Source organism: Dendrobates tinctorius, unplaced genomic scaffold, assembly GCF_039654945.1.
Source record: "Dendrobates tinctorius isolate UK_male_01 unplaced genomic scaffold, ASM3965494v1 ptg000039l, whole genome shotgun sequence".
Taxonomy (NCBI): Eukaryota; Metazoa; Chordata; class Amphibia; order Anura; family Dendrobatidae; genus Dendrobates; species Dendrobates tinctorius.
The window spans coordinates 13,759,357-13,780,782 of record NW_027361707.1 but is presented as its reverse complement, the minus strand read 5'-3'; the positions used below and the strand labels follow the sequence as shown (position 1 = coordinate 13,780,782).

At 43.5% G+C, this 21,426-nt stretch overlaps 1 protein-coding gene and 1 long non-coding RNA gene across 6 annotated transcripts in view; one reads left to right on the top strand and one right to left on the bottom strand.

The window, feature by feature from the left end:
• Positions 1 to 21,426, bottom strand: part of SLC2A9 (solute carrier family 2 member 9) — a 635,276-nt gene that overhangs the window by 240,017 nt on the left and 373,833 nt on the right. The gene's annotated exons all lie outside the window — the stretch shown is intronic.
• LOC141088423 (uncharacterized) lies at positions 13,184 to 17,236 on the top strand. The gene is made up of 2 exons (XR_012231949.1): positions 13,184 to 15,846; positions 16,377 to 17,236. It is a non-coding gene; the product is annotated as an uncharacterized lncRNA (long non-coding RNA).

The window sequence follows — 21,426 nt, the reverse complement described above, 5'->3', positions numbered from 1 at the left end:
GATCGGGAAAACCGCGCGCTTTCTGGAGAGCAGCGCAGAGACCGGAGGAGAGAGGATGGTGACACAGGAGGGAGAGGATACGGGGACAGTCACTGGAGTCAGAGAGACCGCGGACACAGGCGGTGGGCAGTGAGTACGAGAAGCCTGGTACTGCACTGCCAGGTAGGCTGCTGACTCCCCTCCTTGTTGAGACTTTGCCTCACAGAGAGACTGTGTATCCCAACCAGACGCTCCCCCGCAGAGAGACCAGGTTATGTGCTGAGACGCTACCCTGTGACTGAGGGGCGTTCAGTGATGTGACCTGTAAAGAGAGACTGTGTAAGGCAGAGCCCCTGACCTCGGTGGGAGAACACCTCTGCCTTTTCAGAGAGAAGGGCTTCGAGCAAAGGGGGATATCTTCAGTGTCAATGTTAGGCATTGGGTTCCTGCAACTGCACAGCAGGGATCCAGAGCCTCACATTCTGCGGTCTCCCATTCTCCATCGACTGCAGAGGAACTCGCTCAGCAGCCCCGTCGTTCCCGACACTCTGCTCAGACCATCTCTGTGGGTCTGGCTGTTGCTGCCACCTCTGGGCCAGCAATAGCAGCGCAGGCTGATCAGCAGCAAGTCACTCCAGAGGCTAAGTCCTTCCGTTGCTCCACTGAGCATGCTCATGAGACGATCTCCCATTGGAGATCGGGAGTCACATGCACAGGTCCTTCTCCAGATCTGATTGGTCCATCTCAGGGATCTGGAAGCTTCCGGAAGGTCCTGGCTATAAAAGGTTTGCATGGCCACTCGGCCATGTGCTAGTATAGACTCTAGTTGCTAACTGTGTGAATGATGATAGATGTATGGACTTGCAAATGACTCATTAAGATTCCCCTCCCTCTGATATTACGAGTGTGTATAGGGAACTAGTGTTAGAGTCAGCACCAGCCAGTGGCAAGCTACAGGCCATTATGCACATCCTCCACAGTGCTAGCGTCCGACAGTGTGCCGGCTACCGGGCATTGTTGTATAGCGGCAGTGTCTGTCGCGGCGCTGCAGTCTGCAGCTCCTCTCGGCATTCGCGGATGCGACGCCGCACGCACAGTAGGTCTAGACGGACGTGGACTCTGTGTCTTGGGCCAAGTCCTGTGACCGTATACCGTGCGTGCATTCCTCTGAGTCCTGTGATGACAACAGTCTCAGCCTTTGTGTTTAACACCTCGGCGACTCTGTGAAGGAACAGAGATCGTCCAGCGCACTCCGGGTGACATTCAATCCGCGTGTGTTATACCGCCATATAGCGCGTCTGCCATTACATAGCAGCAGTTTAACACCTTCTGCACGGTGGACCCCGGGCGGCGAATGCACTTATTTATTATTTAGTGTGTTCCTCCGTCCCTAACATTCATACCCCTTTGGCTCCTGCGTTAACCCCTCATACTCCAGCTGGACTAAATCGAGGACCCCAGAGACAGAGGACAGTAAGCACCGCTGGTGCCTCGGTGCCAACGTTGGACAAGAGCGATCCCTCCAATCAAGACCCCTGAGGACTGATAAGCTTGTCTCATAGGAAAATAACTTTTCTACTGTTTGCACTCGTATGTCTCTCTGCTGTTGATATAATTTGTTCAGATCATATTCACTTTTATACTGTTTGTTTTACCAGTATTATCCCCTGTAAATAAACCTCCCCTTCTACTGTTGGTCTGCCTGCTCCGTGGTGACATATACCTCTCCTCCACGTTATTACACTGCAGTCCGGGCTTAGTCACTGCTTTAAAAAGTCAGTTGATTCATATTAGGGCACAGTTAGATGGTTGTGTAAGGGTATGTGCACACATTGCGGATCCGCTGCAGATAGCCTAGTGATTTACAGTACAATGTAAATGTATGGAAAAATACCCGCTGTGCACATGATGCGAAAAATCAGCACGGAAACGCAGCGGTTTATTTTCCGCAGTATGTCAATTCTTTGTGCGGATTCCGCAGCGTTTTTACACCCATTCCTGTTATGATTGAGTCACCGTAGGAGGCAAAAATAGAAATGCTAGCTAAGTCCAGAAAACCAGAGAAGTTGGCAGCTATCGGATTGCAGACCCCTGAACCTATCAACACAACTAGCAGTAGCTGTGGGGGGCTCATACGATGCCCTAGGCCCCTCGATCACAGCCGGAGGACTACACAGCCTAAAGACAGAAAGGGAAATCTAAACTGCCCCAGAGCAGACCCCAAAGCAAAAGGCAGCCCCCCACATATAATGAAGGTGAAGAAAGAAGAAAGAACAAAACACAGACAGAAAGATAGACTGAGCAAAGATGGGGCCCAAGCTAGCTTAGATAGGAAAGGACAGAAAGGCTGCTGTCTGCAATCCGTGAAAAACCCTATGAAAATAAGAGCCAACAAACTGACAGTAAAAAAGGCCCTGAAGACGCTAGGCTTCAAAAAAGGCTATGTCAGTACTCAGGAATATTCTGAAGGCAGAGCAACAGGCAAAAGGAGATTCAGCTCACCCCAGTAGGGAATGGCAGAATCCAGAAAAGCAAGGAAAACAAAACACTAATGTAAAAAGGCAAAGCAGAAATCTTAGCTTTAGATGAGCAGGAATCAGACTGGTTTCCTAGAAGTCCACAGAGAAATCACCCGCAGGCCAGAAGGGCGTCGGCAGCCTTATATCCAGTCATTAACTCCACTCAGCCAGTCATCATCATCAGCCCCAGGTGTTTGACAATCAGGCTCACTACCTTTCTTCACCAGAAGAGGGAGTTCCTCGGGCCTCAGTAGTGAAGGGGAAAATGAACTCACAACAGTACCTCCCCCTTGAGGAGGGGTCACCGAACCCTCAACCACGCCACCAGGGCGATCAGGGTGAGCCCGATGAAAGGCACGCACCAATCTTTTGGCATGAATATCAGAGCCAGAGACCCAGGAATTATCCTCCTGACCATAACCCTTCCACTTAACCAAATACTGGAGTCTCCGTCTAGCCAGACGGGAATCCAGTACTTTCTCTACCTCATATTCCATGTTACCTTCAACCAATACAGGGTCTGGAGATGCAACCCCCGGAACAACAGGTTCAACAAACCTCTTCAACAAAGATTTATGGAACACATTATGGATTTTAAATGTGACAGGAAGAGCCAAACGAAAAGAGACCGGATTAATAATCTCCAAAATCTTGTAAGGTCCAATAAATCTAGGCTTAAACTTAGGAGAAGCCACCTTCATAGCAATATTTCTTGATGATAACCACACCATATCACCAACCTTAAACTGGGGACCAATGGTCCTATGTCGGTTGGAAAACCGCTGGGCCTTTTCCTGGGAGAGAGATAACTTATCCACCACTTGGTCCCAGATCTGGTGCATTCTCTCCACCACAGTGTCAACACCTGGGCAGGCAGAGGGCTCCACCTGCCCTGAAGAAAATCGAGGATGAAACCCAAAGTTACAAAAAAAAGGTGACATCAAAGTGGCAGAACTAGCTCTATTATTTAAAGCAAATTCGGCCAAGGGCAAAAATGAAACCCAATCATCCTGATCAGCAGAAATAAAACATCTCAAATATGACTCCAAGGTCTGGTTTGTTCTCTCTGTCTGCCCATTGGTCTGAGGGTGAAAAGCAGAGGAGAAGGACAACTGAATTCCCAGCTTGGAACAGAAAGTTCTCCAAAATCGAGACACAAACTGGACTCCTCTGTCAGATACAATGTTCTCAGGAATCCCGTGCAAGCGAACCACCTGTTGTAAAAACAGGGGCACCAATTCAGAGGAAGACGGCAACTTAGGGAGTGGTACAAGATGAACCATCTTAGAGAACCTATCACAAATCACCCAAATAACAGTCATCCTTTGAGAGACAGGCATATCAGAGATGAAATCCATTGAAATATGGGTCCATGGCCTCTTGGGGACAGGCAAATGCATCAACAACCCACTAGAGTGAGAACAAGATTTAGACCGGGAGCACGTCCCACAGGACTGCACAAAATTCCTGACATCACGAGACAAGGAGGGCCACCAAAAAGACCGACTCACCAGATCTCTAGTACCAAAAATACCTGGATGACCAGCCAAAGCAGAGCAATGAACTTCAGACATCACTCTCTTCTTCCACTGGTCAGAAACATACAACTTTCCACTGGGACAACGCTCAGGTTTGTCTTCCTGGAACTCTTCCAGAGCACGTCTCAAATCGGGCGAGATGGCAGAAAGAACTACCCCTTCGCCTAAGATGGTAGCAGGCTTGGTCACCACAGGAGAATCAGCAAAGAAGCTCCTAGAGAGGGCGTCAGCCTTGACATTCTTAGTTCCAGGAAGAAAAGAAACCACAAAATCAAAACGTGTAAAAAACAAGGCCCACCTAGCCTGTCTAGGGTTCAAGCGCTTAGCCGACTCTAGGTAAATCAAATTCTTGTGGTCAGTGAGGACCACGACTTGATGCTTAGCTCCTTCCAACCAATGTCTCCACTCCTCAAATGCCCATTTCATGGCTATGTATATAGCAAATTGGTATGGAGATAATTGTATAATTATATTAAAACTTAGCTTTTAATCTTAAATTAAAAACTGTATCTTGCAAATTAAGGTGCCAAAAATAAAAAAAAAAACATGTAGTGATAGTGTCTGTGCAACCGTGCCCATAAAATAAGATTGTATTTAAGACGCCTCCTATTGTCCAAATATGAGCGGATTACAATCCTCTTTAATGTCTATATATGGCCAGGTATTAATATTACCAAACATTAGCCATAGAACATCTCAGTATATGCACCAAAGCACTTTTTAGAGGTTATCTTAGGTAACTAAATGATTAATCCTATACTCATTTCCAACATTTGTGAACAATTATCATTAGAATGCGATTCATAAAAATATAAGATATCTATTTCTCCAAAATCAGATATCTATTGCATTGGCATATTTACAGGTCAGAAAGAACAATATATCGCATCTATGGAGTCCAGTATAGTGTAGTGCCTATATTCCACAAAAATACTGCATATTAAATACTCTCATGATGCATTATTAATATGTCCTTATACTCATCTCATGTGTATTAGTCCTATACACTGATGCCTGTATATGCACTCTTGTGAGAAAGGCCCCCAGTCTTAAAAGAACTTCATGTCTGCATTTATCTGGGCCGCCTTAGTCCAACACCGTTCTCCCAACGCGTTTCATCTAATCAGGACTCATCAGGGGAGTTTATGGAGTTCAAATAGACACATGGCGCGCAGATATCGCCTTCCTTTTATATCGCTGAGCACCACATTGTATCCTATCCATTTCCGGACGCCGGGTACCTCATTTCCGGTCCCACCATATGTAATGGCCCATCTCCATCTACATGCCCCACTTCCTGGGCTCGGCTTACGGCCATTTACATCACATCCGGTCTCGGAGGTACAGCGTCATCATAGCGCCGTTCACATGACCCATGGTGTCCATGGTAACCCGACGCTGTATATCCTCCATCTGATCGCGCTCTCTACCGCTATCTCCCAATTGTATCAATAGACTTGTTGATCAATCATATTAGAAGCGGCTACATCCAGATTATATATAGGAATTTATTCAGACTTTTTCAATTTGCTGAATACCCTATTAATGGACACTTTGCATGGATTCCATAACCATCTTTTCATTCACATTTAAAATAGATATGGGAAAAGGACGTATCTACAGTATCCCTCACCCAGAGAAAAATAATATGAGGAAATCAGATACGGGGAGTCATATATTCAATTGGTATATTGTTTCATATATGGGAGTCAATTAGTAGTCTGATCTAATGTTGCATGCTAGGCAGGGGACACCACAGATCTTCCTGTTATTAGAAGTATAGAGAGGGTGCTCACTAGGGCTCTCCCTGATAAGCCCTCTCTACCTCTCCCCTACCTCACGCGGAGGTTGGCACCCTAATAACCTGCGCAAGTGGCGCCCCCACTCAACGGCGGCTCTCCCTAATATACCTCACCCTATTGCTCCCTCCCTACAAGAAGGAAGAAAAGGAGAGTATATCGTTTAATCCTTTAGGGTGCATTGTCTGTAGGGTAAATATCCAGAAAGTTTCTCTTTGGAGGATGTATTTATCCCAATCACCTCCTCTCTGATTTCTGGGTACCTTTTCGATACCTATAAAACTAGCCATCTTGAGATCTCCCTTATGAAACTGATTAATATGATTGGCTACCGGGGTATCACGTTTATTGATAGTATCCCTATGATGCTCTCCTACCCTTACCCTAAGCTCTCTCTTTGTTTTGCCAACATATTCTACACCACATCTGCACGTCATCTTATATATAACCCCTACGGATCTGCAGTTAATAAATTGATGTATGGGGTATATTTTTCTTGTGTTATTACTGCAGAATTCGTTGTTTTTTTCAATTGAAGTGCAATATTTGCAGCAACCACATTTAAAGCATCCTTTTGGTTGGGTGCCCAGCCATGTGGCACTGTCAGCACTTTTTGGGGTAAAATGGCTACGGACCAACCTATCCTTTAAGGAACGGCCTTTCTTGTATGTAATCTGCGGGTGACTAGAGATAACCCTTGTGAGGTCCTGATCCATACACAAAATCGGCCAATGTCGGTCTATTATTTCTTTGATATCCTTGGCTCCGTTACAATATTTTGTGATGAATCTTATAGTTCCATCCTCATCGGTTTTCTGCCCAGGAGTGAGTAGGTCCTTCCTATCCCTAGCCAGGGATGTCCTATAAGCATTCCTTAGGATCCCATCCGGGTATCCCCGTTCTAAGAAACGGGATCTCAAATCATCGGCTTGCGTCTTATAGGTAACCTGATCCGAACAGTTCCTTCTCATTCGAAGGTACTGCCCCTTAGGGATATCTTTTTTCAAGGGAACTGGATGGTTAGATTCCCATCTCAGAAGTGAATTAGAAAATGTAGGTTTTCTATATGTCTTAGTAAGAAGGCGTCCATTTTCACCCCGTTCAATCAGAACATCCAAAAACGGTATACTACGAGCATTGACCTCACAAGTAAAACTAAGGCCCAGATCATTCTTATTAAGGCCTTTTACAAAGTTACAAAAGCCCTTCTCATCACCCTTCCAGATTATAAAGACATCGTCCATGTAGCGAAGCCACAGGACAATGTTTTCCTCCGCCACTTCTGAGTGCTCTCCAAAGATGGCATTTTCCTCCCACCAGCCCAGGAGCAAATTTGCATAAGATGGTGCACAAGGGCTACCCATCGCGGTGCCCCTGAGCTGGTGGAAGTACTTGCCATCAAATAGAAAAAAGTTCTTTGTTAAACAGAATTCAAGGGCCCTCATCACAAATGAATTGTGTTCCATATATTGTAAACCTCTCGTTCTTAGATAGTAGTAGTCCGTAGCCATTAAACCCTTCTCATGGGGGATCGAAGAGTACAAAGCCTCCACATCGATTGAACCCAAAATCATATTGGTGTCCAACTCGATGTTATCCAATTTCAATAAAAGATAAGTGGTGTCCCGTGTGTATGAGCTCAAAGAGATCACAAAGGGTCTCAATATTTTATCAACATATAACCCTAAATTTTGGGTTAGACTCCCAATTCCAGAAACTATAGGCCTTCCTTTTAATGGTACCAGGCCCTTGTGAACCTTTGGCAGGGCATAAAAAGTCGCCACTACTGGGTGTGTAGGAATAAGAAAATCTCGTTCATTTTTATCAATCAATTTTGATTGAAAGGCCCCATCAACCAACATTTTTAGTTCTTTTAAATATATTTCTGTAGGGTTACATTCAAGTGTCTCGTACCCCATGGATTTCTGCAATAGAGAGTAACACAGAGATCTATATTGGGCAACATCCATCACCACTGTGTTACCACCTTTATCCGATGGTTTAATTATCCTGGTGGTATCCCTCTCTAATTCAAGCAGACCATCCATCTCAATTTTGGTAAGATTACGGGGTCTTCGTTTTTGCGATTTTTCTAAGTCCATCAAGTCCCTAGAGACCAAATTAGAGAAAACATCTATGGCACTTATATCATTATTGATTGGTGGCATACGTTTGCTTTTGTTCTTAAAGTCCGTAAAAGGACCTTCGCCATATTCATTGGGGTCCACATCCCCCAGATGATACAAAAACCTGACATCACCCAATAGGTCCTCATCAATACCCAATGGGCCATTACATATGGTGGGACCGGAAATGAGGTACCCGGCGTCCGGAAATGGATAGGATATAATGTTGTGCTCAGCGATATAAAAGGAAGGCGATATCTGCGCGCCATGTGTCTATTTGAACTCCATAAACTCCCCTGATGAGTCCTGATTAGATGAAACGTGTTGGGAGAACGGTGTTGGACTAAGGCGGCCCAGATAAATGCAGACATGAAGTTCTTTTAAGACTGGGGGCCTTTCTCACAAGAGTGCATATACAGGCATCAGTGTATAGGACTAATACACATGAGATGAGTATAAGGACATATTAATAATGCATCATGAGAGTATTTAATATGCAGTATTTTTGTGGAATATAGGCACTACACTATACTGGACTCCATAGATGCGATATATTGTTCTTTCTGACCTGTAAATATGCCAATGCAATAGATATCTGATTTTGGAGAAATAGATATCTTATATTTTTATGAATCGCATTCTAATGATAATTGTTCACAAATGTTGGAAATGAGTATAGGATTAATCATTTAGTTACCTAAGATAACCTCTAAAAAGTGCTTTGGTGCATATACTGAGATGTTCTATGGCTAATGTTTGGTAATATTAATACCTGGCCATATATAGACATTAAAGAGGATTGTAATCCGCTCATATTTGGACAATAGGAGGCGTCTTAAATACAATCTTATTTTATGGGCACGGTTGCACAGACACTATCACTACATGTTTTTTTTTTATTTTTGGCACCTTAATTTGCAAGATACAGTTTTTAATTTAAGATTAAAAGCTAAGTTTTAATATAATTATACAATTATCTCCATACCAATTTGCTATATACATTATTGATCGGTATTGGTAAAGTAGACCCCCGCTTATACCATTTCATGGCTAACAGTTCCCGATTCCCCACATCATAGTTACGTTCAGATGGAGAGAACTTTCGGGAAAAGAAAGCACAAGGATTCATTTTAGATGTTACAGGATCCTTTTGGGACAAAACAGCTCCTGCACCAATCTCAGAAGCATCCACCTCTACCTGGAACGGAAGTGAGACATCAGGTTGTCGCTTCAGCTCCTGAAAGGAAGAAACAGCCTCCGGAGACCAATTTAACACATCAGCACCCTTCTTAGTCAAATCAGTCAATGGCTTGGCAATACTAGAAAATTTTGCTATAAATTTCCGATAAAAATTAGCAAAACCCAAAAACTTCTGGAGGGCCTTCAAAGAAGTGGGCTGAACCCAATCGTAAATGGCCTGTACCTTGGCCGGGTCCATTTCAATAGTTGACGGGGACAAAATAAATCCCAAAAAAGAAATCCTCTGTACTCCAAAAAGGAATTTCGATCCTTTGACATACAGAGAATTCTCTCTCAAGATCCGGAACACAGTCCGAATATGTTCCACATGAGAATCCCAATCCTTGGAGAAGATCAAAATATAGTGTTGAGCATTCCGATACCGCAAGTATCGGGTATCGGCCGATACTTGCTGTATCGGAATTCCGATACCGACTTCCGATATTTTTTCAATATCGGAAGTCGGCATCGGAATCGGAAGTTCAAAGTTGATTGACAGCCTGACGTCATCATGAAGCGCGGTGTGTGCGCATCATGATGTGCCGTCATTTCGGGCCTTCCGGGGGTCTCTGCCGGCCTGCCGGGGGGCTGTGCCGGCCTGCCGGGGGGCTGTGTGGACTGCCCAGGGTCTGTACCGGCCTGCCGGGGGGCTGTGCCGGCCTGCCGGTGGTCTGTGCACCCTGTGGGGGTCTGTACCGGCCTGCCGGGGGGCTGTGCCGGCCTGCCGGTGGTCTGTGCACCCTGTGGGGGTCTGTACCGGCCTGCCGGGGGGCTGTGCCGGCCTGCCGGGGGGCTGTGCTGATGTCCGGGGGTCTGTGCAAGCATCGTCCGATGGGACTACAAGTCCCATCTGGCGATGCCTGCTACCATGACAGTGATTGACACATTAGCCAATGATGGGACAGTAGTAGTCCCATCATCCGGCTAATGTGTTAAATGTTAAAAAAAAAAAAAAAAAATACTACATACATACTACATGCATGCTACATACATACTACATGCTACATACATACTACATACATACTACATACATACTACATGCTACATACATACTACATACATACTACATACATACTACATACATACCACATATATACTACATACATACTACATACATACTACATATATACTACATGCATGCTACATACATACTACATACTACATACATACTACATACATACTACATGCATGCTACATACATACTACATGCTACATACATACTACATATATACTACATGCATGCTACATACATACTACATGCTACATACTACATATATACTACATACATACTACATACATACTACATGCATGCTACATACATACTACATATATACTACATGCATGCTACATACATACTACATGCTACATACATACTACATATATACTACATACATACTACATACATACTACATGCATGCTACATACATACTACATGCTACATACATAATACATATATACTACATGCATGCTACATACATACTACATGCTACATACATACTACATATATACTACATACATACTACATACATACTACATGCATGCTACATACATACTACATGCTACATACATACTACATATATACTACATGCATGCTACATACATACTACATGCTACATACATACTACATATATACTACATACATACTACATGCATGCTACATACATACTACATGCTACATACATACTACATATATACTACATGCATGCTACATACATACTACATGCTACATACATACTACATATATACTACATGCATGCTACATACATACTGCATGCTACATGCATGCTACATACATACTACATACATACTACATGCTACATACATACCACATATATACTACATACATACTACATACAATACATTCATACAATACATACATAGACATACAGTACATATAACATAGAGTAACATACTTACCAATACTTGTCACATTGTTCCCCGAAGCCATTGTCTTTTACGGAATAAATATTAACATAACAAACCACAAAAATACTCACCCACGATCCGAAGCAGTCCACGAGTGTGTCCCACGACGATCTTGGGTAGAGAACTGCAGCATCAGCTGTTGCTGCCGTTCTCTACGGGCTGCAGGAATCCAATGACGGAAGGTAGGTATCCTTCCGCACTGTATTCCTCCGCCACTTAAAAAAAAAAAAAGTCCCTAGTCTCACTTTATGCCATTGCTGCGTGGGAATTTCCCACACAGCAATGTATGTAGCATATGTATGTAGCATATATGTAGTATGTATGTAGTATGTATGTAGCATGCATGTAGTATATATGTAGTATGTATTGCTGCGTGGGAATTTCCCACACAGCAATGTATGTAGCATATGTATGTAGCATATATGTAGTATGTATGTAGTATGTATGTAGCATGCATGTAGTATATATGTAGTATGTATGTAGCATATATGTAGTATGCATGTAGTATATATGTAGTATGCATGTTGCATGCATGTAGTATATATGTAGTATGTATGTTGCATGTAGTATGTATGTAGTATGTATGTTGCATGTAGTATATATGTAGTATGAATGTAGCATGTATGTAGTATGTATGTAGCATGCATGTAGTATATATGTAGTATGTATGTAGCATGTAGTATGTATGTAGTATGTATGTAGTATGTATGTAGCATGCATGTAGTATGTATGTAGTATATATGTAGTATGTATGTAGCATGTAGTATGTATGTAGCATGCATGTAGTATATATGTAGTATGTATGTAGCATGTAGTATGTATGTAGCATATATGTAGTATGTATGTAGTATGTATGTAGCATGCATGTAGTATATATGTAGTATGCATGTTGCATGCATGTAGTATATATGTAGTATGTATGTTGCATGTAGTATGTATGTAGTATGTATGTTGCATGTAGTATATATGTAGTATGAATGTAGCATGTATGTAGTATGTAGTATGAATGTAGCATGCATGTAGTATGCATGTTGTATGTATGTAGCATGTAATTTTTTTTTTTTTTTTACATTCAACACATTAGCCGGATGATGGGACTACTACTGTCCCATCATTGGCTAATGTGTCAATCACTGTCATGGTAGCAGGCATCGCCCGATGGGACTTGTAGTCCCATCGGACGATGCCTGCACAGCCCCCCGAGGCCGGCACAGCCCCCCGGAGCCTGCACAGCCCCCCGGCAGGCCGGCACAGCCCCCCTGGCAGGCCGGCACAGCCCCCCGGCAGGCCGGCACAGTCCACCGGAGCCTGCACAGCCCCCCTGGCAGGCCGGCACAGCCCCCCGGCAGGCCGGCACAGACCACCGGAGCCTGCACAGACCCCCCGGCAGGCTGGCACAGCCCCCCGAAAGGCCCGTACAGACCCCAGAGAGGCTGTACAAGGGAAAAACAGGATTTTTCTTATTCCGATACCGGAAGTCCCATAGACTTGAATGGGACTTCCGGTATCGGAATCGGCGATACTGATACTTTTTTTTTAAGATCGGCCGATCCATTCCGATCCGATACTTTGAAGTATCGGACGGTATCGCTCAACTCTATCAAAATATCATCCAGATAGATAATCAAAAATGTATCGACAAAATCTTGGAAAATATCGTTCATGAAGCACTGGAAGACAAAAGGGGCATTAGAGAGCCCAAAAGGCATCACCAGGTACTCAAAATGTCCCTCCGGAGTATTAAACGCCGTCTTCCATTCATCCCCATGCTTAATGCGAATAAGATTATACGCCCCCCTGAGGTCAAGCTTGGTAAACCAGCAAGCACCTTTAACTCTGGAGAATAGATCAGAAATCAGGGGTAACGGATACTGATATTTAACAGTAATTTTGTTGAGAGCACGATAATCAATACAAGGTCTTAATGATCCATTCTTTTTGGCTACAAAAAAAAAACCGGCACCTAAGGGTGACGAGGATGGTCTAATATGACCCTTCTCCAACGCCTCCTTAATATAAGATCGCATAGCCTCGTGCTCGGGTACAGATAAATTGAAGAGCCGACCCTTGGGAAATTTACACCCCGGGCTCAGTTCAATTGCACAGTCATAACTCCTATGAGGAGGCAGAGACGCAGACTCATTCTCACTAAATACATCATAAAAGTCCGCCAAATAATCAGGAACATCATGCGACTGAGGAGAGGTGGAAAAAACACCGGAGCCTCACTAAAGGCACACCGACAACCCCAACTCACCACAGACACAGATTTCCAATCCAAAACTGGATTATGAATTTGTAACCAGGGAAACCCCAGAACAATAGTATCATGCAGATTATGTAACACCAAAAACCTGCAATTTTCTTGATGGTCTGGGGCGACCCGCATTACCACTGTGATACAAATGGGATATGCATGAGTGAGAGACTGGTATAGATAGGCATCCAGTCAATAAGATAGTGATTGCAGTACATTGAAACATCCATTTGGATACTATGGATTGTGATCGGAATCTGAACTTTTTCTGCCATGAGGAGAGCACACACTCAGGAATGTGAAAAAACAACCACCTGCCCAGGCATTGTTGTGGGAGTCGAAAGGGAGGAATGTGAGAACCAAACCAACTGAGATAAAGGAGGAATGTGAAAAAAAACAAGTTACTGTGCATGACAGCGCGTGATCAAGGTGAAACCTGATTCACTGCGCATGTCAGTGCGTGATCATTCCAATTAATATTATAAAAAGTGCTGACCTCCTCAGCGGGTGGGGACTTTCCAGACGATTCAAGTGGACGCACTTAGTCTGTGATGGTTACCGAGGAAAACCCCTTCCCGCTGATCGAGGTCCCCCGATGTGAAGGGTGATGCTACAATAACTCGGTAATTATTATTGATGCTGAAATCTTTCATGTCATAACTGTCGTTTTTAAATCAATGAGACTATTCATGTGCTATGTAAAACAAAATGATTGCTTGCTAAAATAAAAGATTGTCAATAATCTTTGCCTGGTTGGGATGCCAGTGAGCGCTACGTAAGTTAAGGTAAATAACCTAATTTGGGAGAAAATTTAGCAAGACATAAATTGGCGTAGTCGGCAGGATTTTTCAAATTTCAGGCTTTTGAGTAAAAAGATTTTTGTAGTTGTAACTAGGAAGGTTTTTGGTATGTTCTATAGTCTGGAGAAGTGATGATTGTAAAGTTGAGATAGGTTGCGTCTATTTGGCAGAAAGCCAATTTTGGAAAATCCTAAATAACTTTTTGCCTGAATATAATTTTGAAATTCTATTTTTGTCAAAATACGGAATATTAGTTAAGGTTTCTTTGTGCAAAAAATCAGCATTTGGCATTTTGCCAAATTTTTGTTACAATGTTCAGGCGAAGTAATAAAGAAAAGTTGAGGAAAAAACGGAGGTTCCTGGCTGGACCGAAGCTCTGTATGATATAATAGCGCATGAATTGGGGAGTAGTGGACTTGCAGAGGCATAGGATAATAAGCTCAAGGGCTCAGAGCCCCATGATGTTGTTAGTGTACTCATGGGGATCCCTGCAAAGGCAGGTGATGCAGATAACCCCTCGATGTTGTTTAGTTACTCGAGGTTTTCCCTGCAAAGGCAGGTGATGCAGTTAACCCATGATGTTGTTGGTTTACTCATGGGGATCCCTGCAAAGGCAGGTGAGGCAGATAACCCCTCGATGTTGTTTAGTTACTCGAGGTTTTCCCTGCAAAGGCAGGTGATGCAGTTAACCCATGATGTTGTTGGTTTACTCATGGGGATCCCTGCAAAGGCAGGTGAGGCAGATAACCCCTCGATGTTGTTTAGTTACTCGAGGTTTTCCCTGCAAAGGCAGGTGATGCAGTTAACCCATGATGTTGTTAATGTACTCATGGGTGTCCCCGCCAAGGCGGGTGATGTTGTGTCGCTTGGGCGACGAACTTGGATTCTGCTCAGTGCATATCGCGTGATGCATGAGCGGAATCAACAAATGCAGGAGAAATGCTCTCAGTTAAAACAAAAGATAACAGAAGTAGGAGGGCAGAAAGTGGTGTTAGAATGTAACACCTGGTTGTAAAAAGACAAGTGAGAACATTATCAGAATGTAACTGGAAAAAAAAAAACTGCAGTAAAAGTTCCTGGAATACTGGAAAAGAAAATGGAAAAGCAGTCAATATGCTGAATTATATGGGTTTTTTTTTTTTTTTTTGGCTTTGAAACATGAACAAGTTTCAGAATGTTATCTGTACACTGATTCATGGTCAGTGGCTAATGGATTAGCTACTTGGATCATGGGATAAAAAACATGATTGGCAGATTCATGGAAAAGAGGTGTGGGCTAAGGAGATTTGGCAGAGTATTGAGGAAATAATTCAGGTTACTAAAAGTGCTGTTTTTTATGTTGATGCCCATGTCCCTGTTGACTCATTAGAATGTTTGTTTCATCCACAAGCAGCAGGTTTGGTGGAAAGAATGAATGGATTATTAAAATCCACATTGAGAAAACTTAATCAATCTGATACACAGTATGGACAATGGAGAGACAATTTGAGTGAGGCTTTACAGATAATTAACAACAGGCCTATCACAGACTCCATGACTCCTCTCATGAGGATGCTTACACCCAATCTCACCATACATGAGGCACACCTGATAAGGTCCGTCATATGGTGGAAAACTGATCAAGAAGCACGAATACCGGAACGAGCGACTCCACATTCAGCAGGTTTGGATTTGAGTGCATTGGAAACTGTTGTGATTCCACAGGGGAAAGTAAAACCAATAGCTACAGGATTGGGGTGTCAGATTCCAAAGGACCACTATGGACAGATAGCCACTAGGTCTAGTTTGGCATTAAAGGGGGCCATGGTGGTGGGAGGAGTCATAGATGCAGATTATCTAGGAGAAATCAAAGTATTAATGATAAATTTGGGGAATGAGCCTCTAATTTTGGAGAAAGGACAGCGTATTGCGCAAATGCTTTTGATTCCAATAAATTTGTCAGATGTGCAAGAGGGAACAGCCCCTTCAGAATTAACGATCAGAGGCTCAAATGGTTTTGGCTCTTCTAACATCACTAATGTGGGAGCCAAAATCTGGTTTCAAAATACCCAAGGACCGCCTTCAGAGGCTGAAGTGATAGCAATAGGCAAAGACCATACCCTGTTAATTATGAGGCCAGGAGTAGAAAAATGGGAATATATCCCACAAGGAAAATGTTATTTGAGAGAATAATGTTGATTATTGATTTTATAGATTCCAAATCTTCAAATATGGTTAAGTGGAATCCTTGGGCTCGCGTGTTTGGACAGCATCGGTGCCTGGACTCCTGGAATCTGTCTGACTACAAAATTCAGGAAGGAATACGTTCCGAGGCCAGGAGTGGAAGTGTGATTTGCGGGAATAATACTGTTTTAGTTTTATTTTAGAATCAAAAACTGTTGACAACCCTTGGAATCCTTGGTATCGTGAATTTGGCAGTTCCTTAAAGTGACGCTCGGACGTCGGGGAAAAAGGTGACGAATACCAGAAAAGGAATGATGGGATGGGGATGGGTCAATTCGACCAAATCCAGGAATCAAGATAATTTTATTTGTGAAGCAAATCAAAGGTGTTACTTTCTAAATATTGCATTTGATGGAACTTTCTGGGCTGGAGCCCTGAAATCAAAGGAGATACCGATCTATATATGCGGTGCACAAGAATACTGGAAAGGTTGAAATAAATGATGTTGAAGATGTTTTGACTTTGCAAGATAAGCGGATGCCTACAATATGGCAGCCAGTTAGCATGCAGGTTGGAATAGACACTATTATGCTGAATTTACAGAATGTTACTAACAAATTTAATTTAATGAACAAGCGTGGAGGACCGTGATCAATACAATCCTCCAAAATGGTTTGCAATGATATATATTGTACTGGAGTAATTTATGTATGTAATGTTACCAAATCAGATGTAATGTGTAGATATGTAGTGGCCCCATTGATATTGGAGGTACCAGAAAATTTGTATTATTGAATGCCTCGATTTAATGGTCCATATATAGCTTACAAAATGTGTTGCAAGAAACCACAAGTGCTCATGGTGTCCTATAAAGATGGTGTTTAAAAGACTGCAATCAAGGACCGATTGTGATACAAATGGGATATGCATGGGTGAGAGACTGGTATAGATAGGCATCCAGTCAATAAGATAGTGATTGCAGTACATTGAAACATCCATTTGGATACTATGGATTGTGATCGGAATCTGAACTTTTTCTGCCATGAGGAGAGCACACACTCAGGAATGTGAAAAAACAAGCACCTGCCCAGGCATTGTTGTGGGAGTCGAAAGGGAGGAATGTGAGAACCAAACCAACTGAGATAAAGGAGGAATGTGAAAAAAAACAAGTTACTGTGCATGACAGCGCGTGATCAAGGTGAAACCTGATTCACTGCGCATGTCAGTGCGTGATCATTCCAATTAATATTATAAAAAGTGCTGACCTCCTCAGCGGGTGGGGACTTTCCAGACGATTCAAGTGGACGCACTTAGTCTGTGATGGTTACCGAGGAAAACCCCTTCCCGCTGATCGAGGTCCCCCGATGTGAAGGGTGATGCTACAATAACTCGGTAATTATTATTGATGCTGAAATCTTTCATGTCATAACTGTCGTTTTTAAATCAATGAGACTATTCATGTGCTATGTAAAACAAAATGATTGCTTGCTAAAATAAAAGATTGTCAATAATCTTTGCCTGGTTGGGATGCCAGTGAGCGCTACGTAAGTTAAGGTAAATAACCTAATTTGGGAGAAAATTTAGCAAGACAACCACCTGGGTCCAAAACTGAGGTTTATTTTTAGCCAAAGGAATAGCATCAATCCCCCTCAAAGGGATAGGCGTCTGCAGAGGTGTCATCGGAAATCCACAACGTTTAGCAAAATCCAAGTCCATTAGGTTTAGAGCTGCTCCCGAATCCACAAAAGCCTTGGTGGAAAATGTGGACAGGGAGCAGATCAGAGTAATAGCCAGAAGAAACTTAGGTTGAACACCACCAACAGAAAATGTGTGTGCAAGGCGTTTCTCGCGTTTAGGACAGACAGAAATAATATGCGAGGCATCTCCACAGAAAAAACACAACTTATTACGCCTTCTGAACTCCTGACGCTGCTCTCTGGAAAAAACTCTATCACATTGCATAGGTTCAGACATCTGTTCAACAGGTGGCAACACCTCCCGTGCAGCTCTGCGTTCGCGCAAACGCCGATCAACCTGAATGGCTAAAGACATAGAATCGTCAAGACCAGAGGGAACAGGAAATCCCACCATAGTATCTTTTACGGCTTCTGACAACCCCTTCCGAAAGAGAGCAGCCAAGGCATTATCATTCCAGGTAGTAAGTACTGCCCACTTTCGGAATTTTTGACAGTACAATTCTGCAGAATCACGACCCTGGTTCAATGCCAGCAGGGTCTTTTCAGCCTGATCAATGGCATTAGGTTCGTCATACAACAACCCCAAGGCCTGAAAAAATGCGTTCACATTAGTCAGAATAGGATCATCTGGTTTCAAAGAAAACACCCAATCCTGGGGATCGCCACGCAGCAAGGAGATGACAATTTTAACCTGCTGCGCGGAGCTCCCTGACGAGTTAGGCTTCAAGGCAAAAAATAATTTACAATTATTTTTGAAATTCAAAAATTTAGACCGATCCCCAAAAAATACATCAGGTGCAGGAATCTTTGGTTCAGCAGAATGAGCAAGGTAGGCGGAAATTCCCCGCACTTCCGCAGCGAGCTGCTCCACACGATCAGACAATTGCTTTATCTCCATTGAGAGAAAAAAAAATTCCCCCTACGGCCTCAGAGATATAGAGGAAAAAATATACACACCTTTTTTTGTCTTTTTTTTTTTTTTTTATACAATTCTTTCCTGCAATTGAGTACCCTAGGATCTGCGGTATGGCGGGTGATTCTGTTATGATTGAGTCACCGTAGGAGGCAAAAATAGAAATGCTAGCTAAGTCCAGAAAACCAGAGAAGTTGGCAGCTATCGGATTGCAGACCCCTGAACCTATCAACACAACCAGCAGTAGCCGTGGGGGGCTCCTACGATGCCCTAGGCCCCTCGATCACAGCCGGAGGACTACATAGCCTAAAGACAGAAAGGGAAATCTAAACTGCCCCAGAGCAGACCCCAAAGCAAAAGGCAGCCCCTCACATATAATGACGGTGAAGCAAGAAGAAAGAACAAAACACAGACAGAAAGATAGACTGAGCAAAGATGGGGCCCAAGCTATCTTAGATAGGAAAGGACAGGAAGGCTGCTGTCTGCAATCCGTGAAAAACCCTATGAAAATAAGAGCCAACAAACTGACAGTAAAAAAGGCCCTGAAGACGCTAGGCTTCAAATAAGGCTATGTCAGTACTCAGGAATATTCTGAAGGCAGAGCAACAGGCAAAAGGAGATTCAGCTCACCCCAGCAGGGAATGGCAGAATCCAGAAAAGCAAGGAAAACAAAACACTAATGCAAAAAGGCAAAGCAGAAATCTTAGCTTTAGATGAGCAGGAATCAGACTGGTTTCCTAGAAGTCCACAGAGAAATCACCCGCAGGCCAGAAGGGCGTCGGCAGCCTTATATCCAGTCATTAACTCCACTCAGCCAGTCATCATCATCAGCCCCAGGTGTTTGACAATCAGGATCACTACCTTTCTTCACCAGAAGAGGGAGTTCCTCGGGCCTCAGTAGTGAAGGGGAAAATGAACTCACAACACATTCCATTATAGGAATCCGCAGGTGTAAAAACGCAGGAGAAATCCGCACTAAATCTGCAATAAATCTGCAGCAAAAACGTGCAGAATTTTACTTGCGGATGCTGCCAAAACAAGCAGATTCCATGTGGAAAATTCCGCTCACGAATCAGCAACGTGTGCCCACACCCTAAGGTTGCTAGCAGGAACACGGGATGCAGTGACGAGCAGGAGACAGAACAAGAGTTAACAGGTATTTTATGCAGGGATTAATCGGCAATCAGTACTCAACGCAGGGAGATCGCGGAAACATAATAATATAAATACAGGAAAGATGAACAGTGTAGATATAACGTTAATAACGATCGGTAAAGGTATGAATCAACTTATCAGTCTGTAGCACCCAGAAGGTCAGGGTTACACGATCCCACGATGTCGAGACAGGTGAAACGAGAAGTCTCTGAAGTGATCCGGGATGAAGTCGAAGCAATGTGTCTTGAACGAAAGTTCGGTTCCTGGCTTTTCCAAGCGTGGGCTTCCGGTTCTGATACATGGAGTTGCACGGGGAGTAGAAGATGGAAAAATAAGTGGGCCACAAAGTTCCGGAGAGGAGGCCACAGAGGGGCCTATGGAGTCAGAGTGTTGCGCGTGGCCTTTCTGGTACCGACCGTCAGGCACTGCGAAGGGTGTTGTCACATCTGAGCTCTCAGGTATGGAAGTCTGCCAGGAGCTCGGCTCTATTTCAATGCAGGCAGTGCGTGTAGAGGCGGTTAAACTGCGGTGTAGGCCTGATGATTGGTGCTGAACTGTGGAGACGGAGTCAATCTTCTCCTTACGTGTCACCTGTCTTCTCGCCAGAAGTTCCCCTTTCACGTGCTCAGCTCCTTTTATCCCTACCCCCTGCAGTCAGTTGCAAAGGTCTGCTCCGGTCAGAAAGTGCTTCCCACCGCAACAATGGTGACAGCCCCGATGGTTCCAGCCCAGACACACAAGAAGCTGCCCCAGCCCGATCCATCTACCTACAGTTGTATAATTCGGACCAAGATCGGAATGCACTGAATGGACTTGCCGGCGTTATACCTAACTGAACGTGATAGGTCCATGTATTTCTATGCAGCTGTCATGCTTGGATTGGGAGAGTCGTTGGCCAGTCTGTACATTGCAGTCCGATCCTGGTCCAATTTATATAGCCATCTGACTGTGCCCTTATACTTGCCATCCCTATTCTTCCTCTTCCAATGTATCTACAGTCCTGCTCATTGTTATTGGCACCCATGAAGTGTAAGTACATAATGTGGATTATCTCCTGAAAAAAAATTAATCAAGTGAAACAACTTTTTTTGTACAGCGCACTCATGTTAAATATAAAAGAGCAAATGATAAACAATAATTTAAAACAAAAATAATAGGGGGGGGGGGGGTTCTAGAAAACCCTAAAGCTTGCTGTCACATTAGTATTAGCATCCTTAATATTAAATTAGTATGGAATCACATTTTGACTCGCCTATGGTAAATTACAAATGAGAGTCACTTGTGATTAATTGTCAGTGCCCATGTGACATCAATT